The sequence below is a fragment of the Myripristis murdjan genome, chromosome 22 (genome assembly GCF_902150065.1).
Source record: "Myripristis murdjan chromosome 22, fMyrMur1.1, whole genome shotgun sequence".
NCBI classification, from domain to species: Eukaryota; Metazoa; Chordata; class Actinopteri; order Holocentriformes; family Holocentridae; genus Myripristis; species Myripristis murdjan.
The window spans coordinates 22,329,878-22,347,599 of record NC_044001.1 but is presented as its reverse complement, the minus strand read 5'-3'; the positions used below and the strand labels follow the sequence as shown (position 1 = coordinate 22,347,599).

Below are 17,722 nucleotides of genomic sequence, written 5' to 3'. Positions count from 1 at the left end.
TGCCTCACATTTTAAATAATAATTGTAATATCACTATTGATACAGCCCGTATAAATTCTGTATATTGATCAGCTGTTCCTTCCGAGAGCCACCTTATTTTCCAAAATAGCTTTAGCAGTGCAACACAACATCTCGCAGCACAAAACTTATGAACAAAGTTTTAAATGGAAGTTTCTTATTAGAGTGCTGCTTCTAAATCCACGCTGCTTTGGCACTGACATAAAAAAAACTCCTTGATCTCTTTCCATTTCAGTTGCGGTCATAATATTTGCACACAGATTCATAGAATTCAGCAAGGAAAACAACGTGGAGAGCAAAAAGCAACATATTAGAAACACGACAATATCAGGCATCCCAGTGCAAAACGACTGGAACAATAATAAACTAAGCATATCATCTTGGCCGGCTGCTACTTTTTCTCATTCAAGTCACTGCGACAATGCTACAAAATCAACAGGATTAGTTCTATCTGAACAATGCACAACACCACAGCAATTAAAGTAAGAGGCAAATTTTGCAGGATTATGACTAATAATTCATCAATCTGCCTTCATGATTAAAACTAGAAACCTCTGTTTAGCCATTCTACTCTATTTCAAATATGCTTTTTCTCCAAGACTGAAGATTACAGCACCAAATATAATTTTTTAATCAGTGGAAATCAAAACATTAGATTAGATGCAGTAAGTTACCTACCAATCACAACTGCGGTCTTCTCTTTAAACTTTTCCTCCTGCTCTCCACAATGCGCTTCCTCTCCTCTTTTTCACAGCCTTCCTTTTACTTCTCTCCCTTACTCTTTCCCAATTCACTTGCTGTGCTCACTGCAAAGTTCTGCTCTCCTCCTGCATGCAAATCATTTTTACGACTTGAGAGACGACTGGGAATGAGGGAAGGAGGGAGAGCGAAGAGAGAGAGGATGACAGAGGGGTGGAGGAGTAGAGATAATGGTTGGAAGGCAGGCGACCAATGGGCCTGGAGCCTAATGGAAAAAGGGAATCAGGACACACCAATGAGGCGCAGCCGAGGGAGAGAGTGAGAGAGAGAGGGAGAGTGAGAGAGACAGAGGGAGAGAGAGAGAGAGAGAGCGGAGGAAGCAGGCAAGGGAAGCAGGGATGGCGAGAGCACAGCCGAGAGGAGACAGTGTAACGCAGACAGAGAAAGACACCGAGGGAGGGAGGATGCATAGAGAGAGAGAGCTGAAAAAGAGGAGAGATAGAGAGAGAGAGAGTGGGAGAGGGAGAGAGAGAGAGAGAGAGAGAGAGAGAGGAGAGCTGCACACAGCGGATGTGCACGGTAGGTGGAGAGAGGCGAGCATCCCTAGCGAGATGGAGAGACTGCAGAGCAGAAAGGAGGAAAAGACTGAGAGAAAGACAAAGAAAGAAGGAGGGAGACAGTGAGAGGAAGGAAGAAAGAAAGAAAGGGGAAGAAGGAAGGAAGGAAGGAAGGAAGGAGGGAGCTGACTTACCCAGGTACTGCTGCTGGCATCCTTCTTTCACACACCGCCTCGCAGACTCCACACACACACACACAACCACACGCGCACCCACCCCAGCGATAGAGGCGCACGCCGAGCTGCCGCCGAGGCTAACGAATAGCAAAAACAACAAAGGAGAGGACTGCCAGAGCCGACTGGTATACCCTAAAGCAGTCGTGCCTGTGTGTGTGTGTACGTGCGTGTGTATGTGTGTGTATGTGTGTGTCTCAAGGAGAGAGGGAGGGAGTGTGTGTGAGCATGTGTGTGTATGTGTGTGCTGAGAGGAGAAGGAGAGAGGGTTGAGGGAAGCTAAAAAAATCTTTCTCTTTTTTCAGTCCTATAGGCTGAACTGGTTTTCCCTCTGTCCCATCTATCTATCTATCTATCTATCTATCTATCTATCTATCTATCTATCTATCTTGCTGTCTCAGTACATGGTGCATGTATGTCCTCCAACACTGAAAATGTTCTCTCTCTCTCTCTTGCTCTCTCTCTGCCTGCTAATGTGCCCCCCCTCCTCTTCTCCCTCTTATACATTTATTCAGGGCTGCAGACTGTCTGCTCCCAGAGTCAGTTCTTCCCACGGGCCCCGGGTAGAGATGGAAAGAGGGAGGGAAGGGAAGGAGAGGGAGAATAGTGGACGGATGTGGGGGATGATAGCGAGCCATGTGGAACATGTGCAGGGCATTTATTTAGAATGTGAGAGACACAAATTTGTACCCAAGCAATGCTGAAATGAGCTCCCCCCACCCCCCAGTTCAGCGCACATTATTTGGCCCGGCTTCGCTCAGAGAGAGCTGGGAGAAACACAGGATGCTAACTTAAAGGAAGTCACTGGCTGATCTCTGGCTCGCTGTTAATTAAGGCTTTTTCTCTCCTCCCCATTCCAGGCTCTGAGGCTGGCTGAGCACCAGAATTAAGAGCACAGAAGATGAATGACTATTGAAACAGCCTAGTTGTAGCCATGTGCTGTGTGACGAGCGCTGGTAACGCATCGCTCCCAAACAGGAGACAATATTTACAATATAATCATGCTCTAGCCATAACGAGGGTGACATTCATAGGCACTCTTGTGTGAATGAAAATGGGAATAACAACATGGTGATTTGCATATTTACCCAGATATGCAAACGCGGGGAATGCTAATTTGATCCCTGAGACATCATCATAATTAGATTATAAATTAGATTCATTTCTTACTGGACAGAGGTGCTAATTCATTCATTTTCTACCAGTGTTGTAGAGTTTGAATGAGTTGCCTCAGTTGGCTGTAAATGCAGCAGCAACCCTATAGGCAGAGCAGAGTATTGGGGACTTTAGTTTTCATATGCTCGTATGACAGAGATGACAACTAACATATTCAAATAAATTCATGATTCTACATAAATATTCAGGAGAATATTCAAAGTCCTAGGCCTATGTTTTCCTCTTCCAGTCCAGTATACATTTATATGAGGCACATTGTTTTGATCTTCCCCATAACAGTAAACAAATCAAATGCCATAGAGCAGTATTTTGCAGAACCAACAAGCATCGCTCTCTCCAACAATGCTGCCAGGCAGTTGAGGGAGGCATGATAAGTACTCCGGTGGATTGGGACACGCGTGCCCTCGGGGCGTTCAATATTAGCAATTTCAAATTCTTATTTGGCTATGTTAATGCCAATCAAGCACAATTAATTTACTCCACATTCTTAAACAAATAAACAAAAGGGAGATATGTGCACAAAGAAGGAGTGCCCTGGTACTTTGATGAGGAATCATTACACATAATAAGTATACTATCTGGAAATGAATGTTTAAGCAGTTTATTTATTATGGATGAATGACTGAAAACAAGAGATATGAAAATGTCTTGGAATCTCCCCTTCCTGCTGTAATGCTGGAACATCAACCTTAAAATCTCAAGGAAAAAAACAAACTGGTTGGATAATGTGGACAGTCCCTCACAGGATGGATCCATCCTGACCTCTGATTGGCCAGGCCTAATTTAAGCTGTTGTAAATACCCAATAAACAGACATACATGACTGCCCAATATTTACTACCAATTAATGTCACCATTACAACTACTTAAAGGTTGCTCTGGGCTGCAAAGAAGCAGTTTGTTTTCTTAATTATTCTTTAAGTGCTATATTGCTTGGCCTAAAAACAATATTCAACTCCTTCATTCTCTCTTTTTTTTTTTTTTTTTTTTTTAAATTTAATTACAAATGTATGTTATCTAATTTTACCAAAGCAAAAAGCCACTACAGGACATGATTGTGGGTGATAGGTACTAGCTATGATCAATTAATCTTCTGTTTTTAATTGATAAAAAATGAACACTAGCTGGTAATATTAAAATAGTATTTTCATAGTTATGAAAATACATATGTTATTAAATATGATTTCTTTCCCCCACCAAACATAGTTATGGAGGACAGTTAACTGGCATTAACTTGATATGAAGTTAGTGATAACTTACTCTCCGCAGCAGCAAACCGTTACAGTTACTGGGAGGACTGGTGGCATTACTGTACCGGTTACTAGGCAACGGCTGGCCACGTTACAGCTATGGCAGCCCCGATGGGACAGAGGGGGAGACGGTGCGGAACCTGGCGGTCGGAGCGGCGGACAGCTCCCGGTGCTGAACACGGACAGAGACTGACAGGGAGGGAAAAAAAGAAAGAAGGAGGCAGGACTCGCCTACGTCAGCCGCGTCACCCGAAGGTGGCCAGAGGGAGGAAGAGATGAAGACAAGGAGAGAGAGAGAGAGAGAGAAAGGGAGAGAGAGAGAGAGAGAGAGAGAGAGAGAGAGAGAGAGAGAGCGGGAGAGGCGGAAGTGCACAGAAATAGCCTGAGATAGGCTATTCTCACACACGGGAGACCGGAGAGCAGAATAAATACGACGGCAAATGTAGCACGTACAACATAAAAAAAAAAAAAAAAATCCAATTCATTCAGTAGTATAAAGTTTTCAAACCGCTTAACATTTTTAAAAAAAAAAAAAAAAAGCGGGAAAAGCATGATTGTACTTACTTGGCACTTCACTGCATATAAAATTAAATTGCCTAGCTTAGGTGGAGTGTGTGTGTGTGTGTGTGTGTGTGTGTGTGTGTGTGTGTGTGTGTGTGTGTGTGTGCGCGCGCGCGCGCGCGCGCGCGTACAGGTGATCAAATAGGCAAACTGGGATCTATCATTAGTACAAAGAGCATTAACCATTAGCCTATACCTAAATGAGTCTAATCAATGAATAAGCCGCAATTAAATGTGAGAACTACAGCTTACTGTAAGTCTGATAAACACACGTGCCTACAGTACATTTAGCAATGAAAAAGGGAAGGATACTCAAAATCTCTCTTTCTATTTTCTTTTTTGTTGATAAGGAATTATTTTCATTCATTTGTGAAATTTTATTTTAAGAAGAATATTTCATTATAATGGCAAAATCATGCATTTCAGACTAAAACTGCTGCCCAAAATGAGGAGTACTTTATTTTTTCAGTTACTTAAGAATCTGCTATGCAGCGTTCATCTGTACTGTTAACTTACAGCTGTAGCAGAGATGTTGTCCCTGACATGATAAAGTTTGGGGGCCTGTCAGACCCGTGGTTCACAAATGGGTGTACGCGTACCCCTAGGGGTATGTTGGAGTACTACAGGGGGTACGGGAGATTTATAAACAAACAAACAAACAAACAAACAAACAAACAAATAAATAAATAAATAAATGTTATTAAAAAAATGTGTGCGTTTGTGGTTTAGATCTGCTACAGCGCTTGACGAGTGAGGACATTTGTTTGCCAGGAAGTTGAGACAAAAAAAAAAAAAAAAAAAAAATCCAGGAAATGGATTAGGGGTTGAAATACAGCAGCAATACATCTGAAAACAAGGAGAAAGGAGAGAAAAAGAAGCAAAAACAGAGGCTCAAAAAATTGCTAGATTATAAAAACCCAGTTTGGGTTATTTATTATTATGGTAACTATTTTGGTAATTATTTTGGTAACCCAACACTGGGTCAAAAAGAGCCTGGTATTGGGTTATTATGAACCAGCAGGCTTGGGTTGTGGGTTTGACCCAACATGATGGGTTATGTTTTCTACACACAAATGGGTGAAAATTATTATATTGTTGAGTCAAAGTTACCAAAAATTTGGTTGAAAAATATTATCCAAATTCTGGGTTATCAATTTCACTTGGGTTAAAATGACTGATTTCATTCTGATCAACGTCTGCATTAATGAATGAGCTGAAGAAAACAAATTGTTATGAAATGATGAAACAAGCGATGATGTCACAGCCACTCTTTTCCAGCTGTTAGCATGACACTAACAGTTAGCACAGTGTGTCAACGTATCTATAGCTGTAAACAGCTGTAAATATTTATTAATAGCCTGTGCTAAAAACACTATCAGCTATAAATAGCTCATTTTAGCTGATACTAGCTAACACAAACTATTTATAGCTTGGTATGTGCTAACCGTAAGCATAAACTAGCATTAGCTAATGTGAGCTAAAGTTATTTATTGCTATTTATACATATAGCTATACATAGGTCACACTCGCTAGCTGACACGAACAGTTAGTTTGTTGTCAGCAAACTAACTAAGCTAAGTTCATGTTAACAGTGAAATTATATTACATTTAATGTCTTACTGTTTCCTGTTACATGGTGGAGCAAAGAGGGCTGGAGGTCAGCTCAGGTCACCGTCTGAACAATGAGCCTTGATCTCAGGTCACATCTCCAACCTGTTGTGTTGGGTCAGTATTTTTAACCCAGTGTTGGGTCAAGCCCACCCAACCTGTAACCCAACAGCCTCAGACGGGGATGTGGGTATGAAAATAACCCAACATGTTTTTGTGTGAAGAAAACATCCTCAGTTATTGTTTCAGACACTGACGAGATATATATATATATATATATATATATATATATAGACAGAATGACTTTCTGATAACTGCTATTAAGAGCTACACCTACAATTAAAATCTTTTAGTCATTTTAAAGCTGATTGTTTGTAGTGTGCTGTCACAAAGTTTCAAAGTGTCACTTTGAATGTGTTTAAGTGCTAAAACTGTTATAATCTATTACTGACGCTAAGTGCACATATGTGTGAGCCATTAATATGACATGAGCTGACCCTCCAGAATGAACATTTGCATAAAAGAACTGGCTTGATTTGCTGTTGGTTGGAGGAGGAAAACACACATACACACATAACACAGGCACATACCCTCCTGCAGTAAACCCTGCAGGAGGGTATATATATATATTTTTTTTTTTTTTTTTTTTTTTTTTTGCACTGGTCAGGAGGAACTTGGCTGAGAAAATCTTTCACATGGGGTTCATTATTGAAAAAAGTTTGAAAACCATTGTTTTAGACAACTAAAGCCATTTCAGTTTGATGTGATAATTTCGGTGTCAAATCTTATTAAACTTTATTAAACATGCTCCACTCTAAGGGTATTAATTGATAGTGTAAATGAATTAAACTTGCTGGATTTACCCTACAAATAGGTGGCATATGTATAAATGAATCAATTTCATCCATCTACTGAACATACTGATGACAACAAATCAAATTAAGCCTAAGAAAAATGTAGAATGACTGAGAAAAGTGAATAAAGTTACAAGTTGTCGTTTCAGGCAATTCTCCTGAAGAAAAGTTGGCAATAAATTTCATTCAGCACTCATCCACATGGTGTGATGGACAGAATGACTTTCTGATAACTGCTATTAAGAGCTACACCTACAATTAAAATCTTTTAGTCATTTTAAAGCTGATTGTTTGTAGTGTGCTGTCACAAAGTTTCAAAGTGTCACTTTGAATGTGTTTAAGTGCTAAAACTGTTATAATCTATTACTGACGCTAAGTGCACATATGTGTGAGCCATTAATATGACATGAGCTGACCCTCCAGAATGAACATTTGCATAAAAGAACTGGCTTGATTTGCTGTTGGTTGGAGGAGGAAAACACACATACACACATAACACAGGCACATACCCTCCTGCAGTAAACCCTACAAGATACTGTACAGACAACAACAACAACTACAACAACACAAAATTCTAACACGAAATTCAATCTAAAGCGCCTTTACACCGGGTTTAATTCAGAAAACATAATGGATGTGCATGCCATTGTGAATGCACACACACAGACACACACATCTGAAGAAATGTGTGCTACCAGCTCACAAATATTCAATGCAAAGGTATGCGGGAGCAGGCGTGCTTTGCGTGTGCACAGCCATGGAACTCACAAATGCACTCCCCAACAAATGTCATAGAAATAAACAAGACCCAATCCATAACCATGACATGCACATGTATTATGCAGACACACATAAACACACACAATGAAAAACACATTATCATATGTTGATATACCGTCCATATCATATCGTATGTGGGAAGGTGTAAAGGTGAGCTTGTCAGTACCGTCAGGCTCACACTGCAGACCCTCATTCACAGCAACAACACCACTTCCTGCCAGAGCAGAGAGAGGGGGCGAAATAAAAGAATGAATGAATGAATAAATACAGAAAGAGAGATGAAGGGCAGCCCAGTGCCACGGGATGGATGGAGGAAGCACAAGGGGGAGGGATGTTTTTGAGGTTCCAGGTATCGGGGGTTGTAGAAAGAGAGAGCCGAGGAGCTGGAGGAGGAGGAAGAGGAGAAGGAGGAGGAGGAGGAGGAGAAGGAGAACTGTTGTGTTTTGGGAGTAGAGATGATAGTATGGGAGAGGGTGAAGGCTTGTTGTTCTGTGGGACTGAGGTGGAAGGGAGGGGAGGCGGAGGGGTTGGGGAGAAGAAGAGTGATAACTTAAGGGAGAGGAGGGGGAGAGGTGCAGGAGGAGGGAGAGGTTGCATTGCCAGCGCATTGGGAGTAAGAAAGAGAGAGAAGGAATAACAAGCTTTAGCCTACTTATGTGTGTGTGTGTGTGTGTGTGTTTGAGAGGGAGAGAGAGAGAGAGAGAGAGAGAGAGAGAGACTTGTGTCTCTGGGATGGGATGACAAATGTGCCAGACATGAAAGACTAGAGCACACACAAACCCTTAGGGAGCCACTTTACCTGCACACGCGCGTGCACATACACACACACACACACACACACACACACACACACACACACACACACACACACACACACACACAATACTGGCTCCAGGGGATAAACACACTAACACAAACATGCACACAAAGATTTGGGCAAATGTAATGCATTCACACACACACACACACACACACACACACACACACACACACACACACACCATTATTGCATGCAACAATTTTGGTAGGCAAAAACATGCACGCACTCATACATACATGCTGACTGATACAAGCACACGTAGAGTTGCATACACACACACACACACACACACACACACACACACACAGAGCGAGAGAGAGAGAGAGAGAGAGAGAGAGAGAGAGAGTTCGTAAATTCAAAAGCACTCACATGGGAACAAAGGCATGGCATTGATATAAACACAAGGCCATACATAAACATTACATGCACATGCATTATGCAGACACATGCACACATACAAGCACTGATACACACTCAAATATACACATACACACCATTTACCTCATTCATATAAGGAAGATCACGCATCACTTCTCTCTCTCTCTCTCTCTCTCTCTCTCTCTCTCTCTCCCTCTCTCTCCAGTCCCCAAATCCATGGCATATGACCTTCTGTGGGACAGATAAAGAATGTGCTTATCAGTCATGCAAATGAGGCTGAATTCATTTTCCACAACAGATGGCCCCATAGATAATGATGATGGAGGAGAGAAAATTAAATGTCTCTCGCTTGGTGACCATGGCAACCGCGCCTCTGCGGCGTAATATCAATAATAAGTGCGCCGCATAATAAGGTTGTCAGTCCTGTGAATCAAAACGTACCATGATGGGATAGGGCACGGGGGGTGAAGTCTCTCAGAAAGTTTTGTGGACTCTCAGTGGGGCGCACAGACTTCAGACCAGCTTAAAGCAACAGGAAGTCTAGTATTGGTGTGTGTTGCTTGACTTCACAGTAAGAGTCTACACACAACCTGGTCCTGCAGTCGAAAATGTCCCAACATCCACATTTGCTCCAGGCAGCTTGGACATGGGGGAAGAGGTGGAGTCGTTGCAGTTGCATTCCGGGATGTGACATGTGAATGAAACAACGCTCCATGTGGCCACTGAACTGTATATGCTGATCACTGAGTCAACTGAAAATGAAACGGACTGATTACAAACAGAATGATTACTGAGCTTAATAGCCACACAAGGAAGGAAAATTGAAAAATGCCAGCGATACGGCAGCTAGATCAGCTCCTATTCATGAGTGCAGATGGGACTCTGCTCTAGCCTGCTGTGCTTCTACACACCAGTTATTCGGCTCGTTTCAACTTCGTGCGCCACTTTCTAATTGGAAACCAGGGTTTGACAAGAGCAATAAAACTCTTTACTCTTTTACTTTAAACTTATACAATTGATGCGGCAGCAGCTTATACATACATTTACTCTAATGTACTGCTATTATCACTTAGTGCAGTGGTCAAAAGTTATTGTGCCATTACGAAGCACGAGTCCTCCTTCAAGAATTATTGTTGAATCTGTGAATTTCGGTGGATTTTAAGGCATACGGAAAATGAGGCCGTTTGTTGCGGAGAGCACTTGAGCTCCGATCCTTTTCACAGCACAGTTTGCCTAATTACAGAGCTGATTTATTTGCTCCATTATTTCATCTCAAGCCTCAGCAACACTGGTCCTGATGAAAACAGTGATTATCACCCAAGTATGGGCCAGGGTGGGGAACTGAACTTTCATTACTCAGAAATGGGAAAGAGAGGAATAATCCAAGAAAAAAAAAATAGGAACAATTGGAGATTCGTCAAAGGAGGGGTGATTGTTTTTTTTTTTTTCATCTCCACAAACCTGACCTCTGGGATTTTATTTTACGTTGTCTCTTCTCTTTATTGACCGGCTGCTCAGTCACATATGGTTGAGTGCTTTCCCTTTCCATTGCTTCAACACACGCCTGTTCAAGGCGGACACGCTGTACAGTTACTCTATTGCCCAGACTGCACTTCACTATGCCCTTACTTTTCCTGTACCGCTACTTTTAATTGCTGTCAGAACAACTTCAGGCCTCCTTGAACTGCTGTCATTCAAGTCCTAAACTGTGCGTGTTGGCATGTTGGACCTTTCTTTAAGCCAGAAAGCTTCCACTTCTTTGAGGGTGACAGGAGGTGGAGATCCATGTACCGTCAAGGCTCAAAGATGTTTAGATCTGGTGACTGATGAGGCCATGGAGGGAGTCTGGTGTTCATGAAACCACTCTTGAATTTCTTTAGCAGTGAATATGGAGACATTACCATTGTGGACACCAAAAGCAACCAAGGGTGCAGCTGGCCCTGTAAAATGACTTCACATACCCTGGTTGTTATACGACCATGCAAAGCAATCATCAGACCTAACGACTCCCAGTAGATGGCTTCCTATAACATTAACAGATCCACCATCCGCCACGCTTAACAGTTGGCAACAGACATTCTAGGTGGAAGGCATCCTTAGGCTTCCTCCAGATGTTAATCCATGCAGATGTGTGAGAAAAGGGTGAAAGAAGACTCATCAAACCAGATTGCTGTTCTTACGCTGCTCGTGGGTCCAAGTTGTATGCTCCTTGCATGTGCACGACTCAGGTTCACACTAACACTCAGGATTGCTGTTGACAGCCTCTTCAAAATGTCAGCTTTTAAAGAACTCAGGTCTGTTTTTTGCTTGACAGCTACACATTTTTAACTTTATCTAATGGGTCTTGAAAGATTTTCAAAAGCTCAAGTCCTCAAACTTTCTCACACCACAGAAGACCATGTAAGTCTTTAATTTGCCATGTGATGACCCTAGGGCTGCGTTTTGTTTAGCTCCCTATGCAAGCCTAATGTGGGTGGAGTACTGTGATCCTGATTGGCCCCTGCAAGGATGGGATCTGCCACACCCTGGGCACACAATTTTCTTCTCTACACATGCAACATGCACTCACCCATACTCCTTGCATTACTGATCTGACTGACTCTCATGTTGGTTAGACTATTGTTTGAGTTATGTTATTGGCAGAATAAAAACCTTTAAAGATAAACTTTGTGTGGTCTCCCTCTCTTTGTTACAAGCCTGTGCCTCTTGTAACAGATAAAACATGAAAATCACCAATGCTGAAGTAAATGATAATAATAAAAATAATATAATGATAAAAAATAATAACTACAGTAACAGCAGCAACAACAATACAACATATTATGATTATTATTAATAATATTTTATTATTTAAATTTTTTTTTATCACAATTAATTACTACAATACATCTCTATGAGGAACTTGAATTGTACTATGTTCTGCATTTTCCTCTGTCCTCCTACTCTCTCTCTCGTTTTCTCTCCATGTCTCTCTCTCTCTCTCCCAACCCAAACAGCTGAGGCAGATGGTCGCCCACCCAGAGCTGGGCTCTGCTCAAGGTTTTTGCCTGTTAAATGTTTTTTTTTTTTTTTTTTTTTTTTTTTTTTTTCCTCGCCACTGTTGCTCATGGGGGAGATTTTGGTTTATGGTTTATGAGCCAAAATTTGTTGTGTCCCTGTAAAGCACCTCAAGATAACTTTTGTTTTTATTTGATGCTATACAGATAAAATTGAATTGAATTGAAGTGGCTTCTGAATGGCAGCCCTTCCTTAACTATGAAGCACACAATATACAGTTAATTGAGATTGTGTCCCACAACTGTTTGTTTAATTCTACAGCAATTATTGAGGCTGTAGTTTTGTTATGTTTAGCAGCTATCCTGTTGATTGGCCTCCCGTCCTGGCCAGTGGGCTTCAAATAGTGACCACTACTCCTATTTACTGTGTTTGACATATGTTGTCATGATTTTCAGAGGTGGGAAGTAATGAAGTACAAGTATTTCATCGCTGTACTTTTGTAGATTTTTCTAGTGTCGTACATAAACCAGAGCAGGAGAAAACAATCCAATCCACTGAGCCAGTCAGATCAGTTCGTCTCTCTAGTATTCGAAGCAGAGCACCTGTTGTGGCAGCCTCTTCCCGCCACAAATCGAGTCACGGGAGAACACAACAAACGAGTCTAAGACCCCACCAGATATGTGCCAAATGCCAACATTTGCTGTAGCTGACAGTTTCATATCAAATGCAGTTGGGTGTTTAATTTGATGTTTAATTAGATTTCAACAATAGGGGTGGCAGGCCAACAAGCAACCTTACATCTACGGGTTGTTGTGACTGTGGCATGATGGTGCAAATCCTTGTAGCCTAAATACACAGAGTGTTTGGAATGGTGTGTTTGATTTATTGATCCCATCCCATCCTTGATCCAGTCCTCAAATTTTTCGATGACCTGGCTATGACCTCTATTCATATTGCTTGTATCGGTCAAGGACGGGTGATAGGCTAAATGACCAAAATTAACAAAATTATTCTGTATCACATACATTGTTTGCCGTACATGATGTCAAGTATCAGATGCAGGGGGAGTACCACAAAGAACGTCAGTCTACATTTACCACTGTTTACTAAAGGTATTTCAAATAGCTGAACACTCTGAGTGCACTTTGCATTGTGCAACATTTAAAAAGATTGCTGATATAAGATCAGTGATTCACTGGGTATGCATCCTTGGAAATTGCAATGACACTAGTGCTTATTGTTTAATACAAAGTAGAATCAGAATACAAGATCACTCATATGGAAAGAGGCTATAATACGGCACTACATGCCATATTATAGCCTGCTGTTACACCGCAGTATGAAACACAACTCGCACTTTCATTTTCACTTTTAAAAGAGTTGTTCCCTTTGCCAGTGAAACTAATCGGTGAAGTTCAATCTAATGCTAATCCTGAATAGTATCAGAGGTTGGGCATTCTATAAATCCAACACATAGAGATATATGCCTGTGTAAAATTTTATAGATAAATACTTATATCCACTCCACACATCGTCTGTGCAGCAATGACACAAATGAAGGAGATAATGAAGTTAGGAATACAGAGCAAAAAGATTAAGAAACCATCCTGTAACATTATTACAATATTTGTAATTAAAAATGAATGTTTGTGTCACTGATCTGGCTCTTGTCTGGCTGTGGTGAAGCGTTTTGTCAAGGTGATAAGTAATTGTCCCAGTGTGTGAACATTCATCATGGGCGTTTCAGCTTGCTGAATAGCCTCCATACCTTCACATGAGACTTTCCTCTGGCAAAAAATTAGCCCACAGATCGTACAGACTATAGACTACAGCTGCGTTTTAAAGTGAAGCCACCTGTTGTGGTCCTATAAATAACAAACTGTGATGGAGTATTGAGGGAGTGACAAAGTCTGCATAAAGAGGTCAATCAACACAACTTTCAATAAGCCAACCCGGGTTCAGATCCAAGCTAGAAAACAGTTTTAGCTAGCTAATATTAGCAAACTTCCACTGATTATATACATGAGCTAATGTTTGGTAAGCTTAACCCTGACCTTTTCCTGATCTTAACGACAACGTTTTCTTGACCTGATCCAACTATTTTTAGTGGTTAGCTCACTCAGGAAACAGCCCTTTGGGTCATATTAGAGATGCTCCTGTGGATTGTATGCACTACTAATTTGGGAAACACCTCAGAAATGTACACATTCCCAGTGACTCAAAATGACACCAAACATGGCCGTGCTGCATATACAGAGAGTGTTACATTAATACTAGATAAGCATATTACATAGGCAGGCATGTTCTGCACTTTGAAAAGTAAAGAAACACATGTAGCACTGTGGATACATTTTGCTATTTGCACTTGCACTTTCCTATGTGTCCCGCATTAAATCATGTTGTAGTTTTTGTGACCGATACTGCAGCTGAAGCGTCGATGATTTGTACTCTGTTAGGTGCCTCATTATTTCTCTGAAAACTATCATGTAGAAGTATCAAGGGTCGGACGCCTTTTAAAAGCTGATACTTGGTGCTAATAGGCATTCAACTTAGTACGGTTCACCTGTGAAACTGCTCTTGTACTTATGATTTTCAGTTTAACGTTTTCTTGTAGTGTTTTCATTCTTTTGTCCACCCCCCGTATCTCTTGTTATCTAACTCTTCATGTTCTCTTTCCTTTGCTTTCTTGATCCACCGCAACATTTCGTCCTCCCCGCTCTTTCTCTTGCTCTGTCTTTGTTTTTCACATCAGCTTCTACCCGCCGTCTCTTCGTCACTCTCTAGCTCTATCTCTCTCCTCCGGCCTCATCATGCACTCTCGCCCTCTCCTCTCCTCTGTGTCTGCCAGCCAGACACTCTCAATATAGCACTGCTCATAAACGCAGAGAGAGAAAGAGAGGCAGAGAGGGAGGGAAAGGGCGAGAGAGAGAGGGAGAGAGAGAGGCTCCTATGACAGTAATAAAAATGAGTGAGGGGCAGGGGAGAGATGGAGATTGGGGTGAACGAGTGGGAGGAGAGAAGGAGGGAGGAGAGAACATACTCATGTAGAGCAGCCTAGAGTGTGTGTGTCTGTATGTGTGTGTGTGTGTGTGTGTGTGTGTGTGTGTGTGTGTGTGTGTGTGATGGAGAGAGTGAGAGGGAGAGAGAGATGAATCAAGCAAAGGAGAGTGATGAGGGAATGAGCAAGACTGTAGGAGAGTGAAAGAGAGAGATGAGAGAAAAAAATGTGAGCAATGACGCAAGACAGTGGGCTGAGAAAATGAGAGAGAGAGAGAGAGAGAGAGAGAGAAGAGGAGAGCAGGGCTTCTCAGTGAGGTAGCTTTGAAGGCCAGGCTGTCCTACTTTAACCACTGATGTAAATAATGCATCTTGCGGCTGGAGAGAAGCACACGCACACACACACACACACACACACACACACAGAGAGAGAGAGAAGGCACTCTTCTCCAAAAATCCTGACTCGCACTTGCCACTCAAATGCTACCTTATTCGTCTGACAGGGCTCAGCACAGCACGACAAATGATGTCAAACGCAGTTGATTTGATTCTAGCTCTACTCCTCATGATTCCCCGTGTATTCCAGAGCTGATTCATACTGTCTGTGCTGCACAAACACACAAAATGTGCATACTTAAATTACAGTTTCGGAGGCTGTGCCGTGGCTCGGTTGACTAAGGCACACGTTATGTAATCGTGACATCCCGGGTGTGATTCGGGGCCTGGGACCTTTGTCGCAGCTCATCTCCCGATCTCTCTCTCCTTATTTTTTTTCTGTCTCTACTGTACCTTTCCAATGAAAAAACTACATTAAAAAAATGCACTCATGATTTGATAATAAAGAACACAGGTAGATACCGTGAGTGAATCAGCTTAAGGCAATATTTGGATTAGAGTGTTTACATGGTTACAAGTGATGCAATGTCTTTACTTAGTTTATAGATTCAGTTCATAATCAATCTATGACATCCAGCCGGCCTTTGATATTCACACTAAAATAAAATCAAATAATAAATCCAATTAAGTAATCTACATATCCAGACACACTGACAGACTGAGAATTAATCCAGGGGTGTTAACAAGGTTATGCTTACTCCTAGGGGGGCTTTACACTGTTTGATGGACAACACTTAGGAGTTTGGTCCATAGGGTAAACAGAGGTGTTAAATAATGATATTAATTAAGGTCCCATTGAAGTTCCCATTTAGTACAATGGGCCAGCATGAACACTAGCAGGGCCCTGGCTCTGTTCGCCCTAAATGGAGCTGAGCCTTAATTAAAGCCATCAGTAACACCTGTGTTTACCTGCTATTTCATGTCAAATGGCTGCTGTGGAAAAGGCCTACTGAGGCACAAGAGGGCACTGAGACCCCCCCTAAGAGTCTGCCTTGTCCAGAGTGCCTGCTAAATATTCTCTACTGCAAGCATATGCTAAGGAGCTAATCCTATGTGGCCAGCATCACCCAAAATATGAAGATGAAACTTTGACTAACTCGAAGTTGAGGTTGTTTTTTTTTTTTTTTTTTTTTTTTTTTTTATTCCATACAGCCTGTAGCTGCATAACTTCTGAAAACCACATCTCAAATTGTAATCATTTGGGAAGTCTAAACGCAGAGAGCATCTTCACTCGCGTCTTTTGTAAACAGGCCACGTTCCACCCCAAGTCTCACGGGAAGAAAGATCCGCTGCCAAAGAAAGTGTATTCTTTTTGTCTTTTTTTTTTTTTTTTTTTTTTTTGTATATTTAGATGCTGAAATAAAATGGAAATGAAAATGAACCAGCCATCCTGTTGTACTGCTGCCACAAGTTCAGTTTTCTCATGTTTTGGGCTAGTCTCATTTTATTACGACATACAGTTGCATTTTAAAGTTGAGCGGCCTCTAGTGGTCCTGTGCGTAACAACACTTTGGTATTTATGTTGTGGTGGATGGGTCAATCAACCCGTCTTTCACTCAGCTGTGTTTGTTTTTAGGTAGCTAATGCTAACGAGCTAATTCAAGCGAACATTCATAAATGTTGGCTAGGAAACGTTAGCTAACGTTTCGCAACCTTTCCTAAGCTCAACTATTAGGCCAAAACTTTGCCTAATCTTAACAACAACCCTTTCCTAACTTTAACCAAATAAGTTTAGTGGCTAGTGAACGTTAGCTCGCAAGCTAGTTTGCTCTGGAAACGGTATTTTGCATCGTATTAGAGGGTTGGGACAAATGACCTGTGGTTGTATCGACTCGAGGACATGTTAATAGTGTTAATAGTGTTATTTATCCACCTTACAGGCTAATAACATGCTAAAGCTGAAGTTAATGTGGGACTGGAATGACTGGACTGTACAAATGTGCGTTCATTATTATCGTTTCCTTTTTTTTTTTTTTACCTTTTATTAGCGATGCTTCCAAGATGAAATCCATGCTTTTTTAAATCTTCTGTCCGGTGTAGAAACAGTAAATCCACAGTGTCCAGGTAGCAAAGACAAGTTGGAGGAGGATGTGAATGTTTTTTTCCAAGTAGGAAGTTGTGTTTGTTTAGTCATAACAATACAGACATGACTGCAGCATTATCTGTCACAGAGAGGAGGGGCATTAATTACATGATGGGACAACACCTGGGCAGAAACAACATTATGATGTGTTTATCATGTAGAATACATACAATAAAGAACAAACAATATATGGATATTATATTGATTATCTTGACATGAGACTAGATATTTAGGGATTTTGGATTTCATAATATAATGATATGACAAAAGTTATTTCCTCATTTTAAAGGCTGCATTAATGTAAAGTGATGTCATT

The 17,722-nt window shown here is 41.3% G+C and overlaps 1 protein-coding gene across 1 annotated transcript in view; it reads right to left on the bottom strand.

Moving 5' to 3' along the window:
• Nucleotides 1-911, bottom strand: part of myt1lb (myelin transcription factor 1-like, b) — a 100,091-nt gene extending 99,180 nt beyond the window's left edge. Inside the window, exon 1 of the mRNA XM_030045121.1 lies at nt 697-911. The gene's annotated coding sequence lies outside the window, so the exon portion shown is untranslated. The remainder of the gene's footprint in view (nt 1-696) is intronic.
• Between the last annotated feature and the right edge of the window lie 16,811 nt (nt 912-17,722).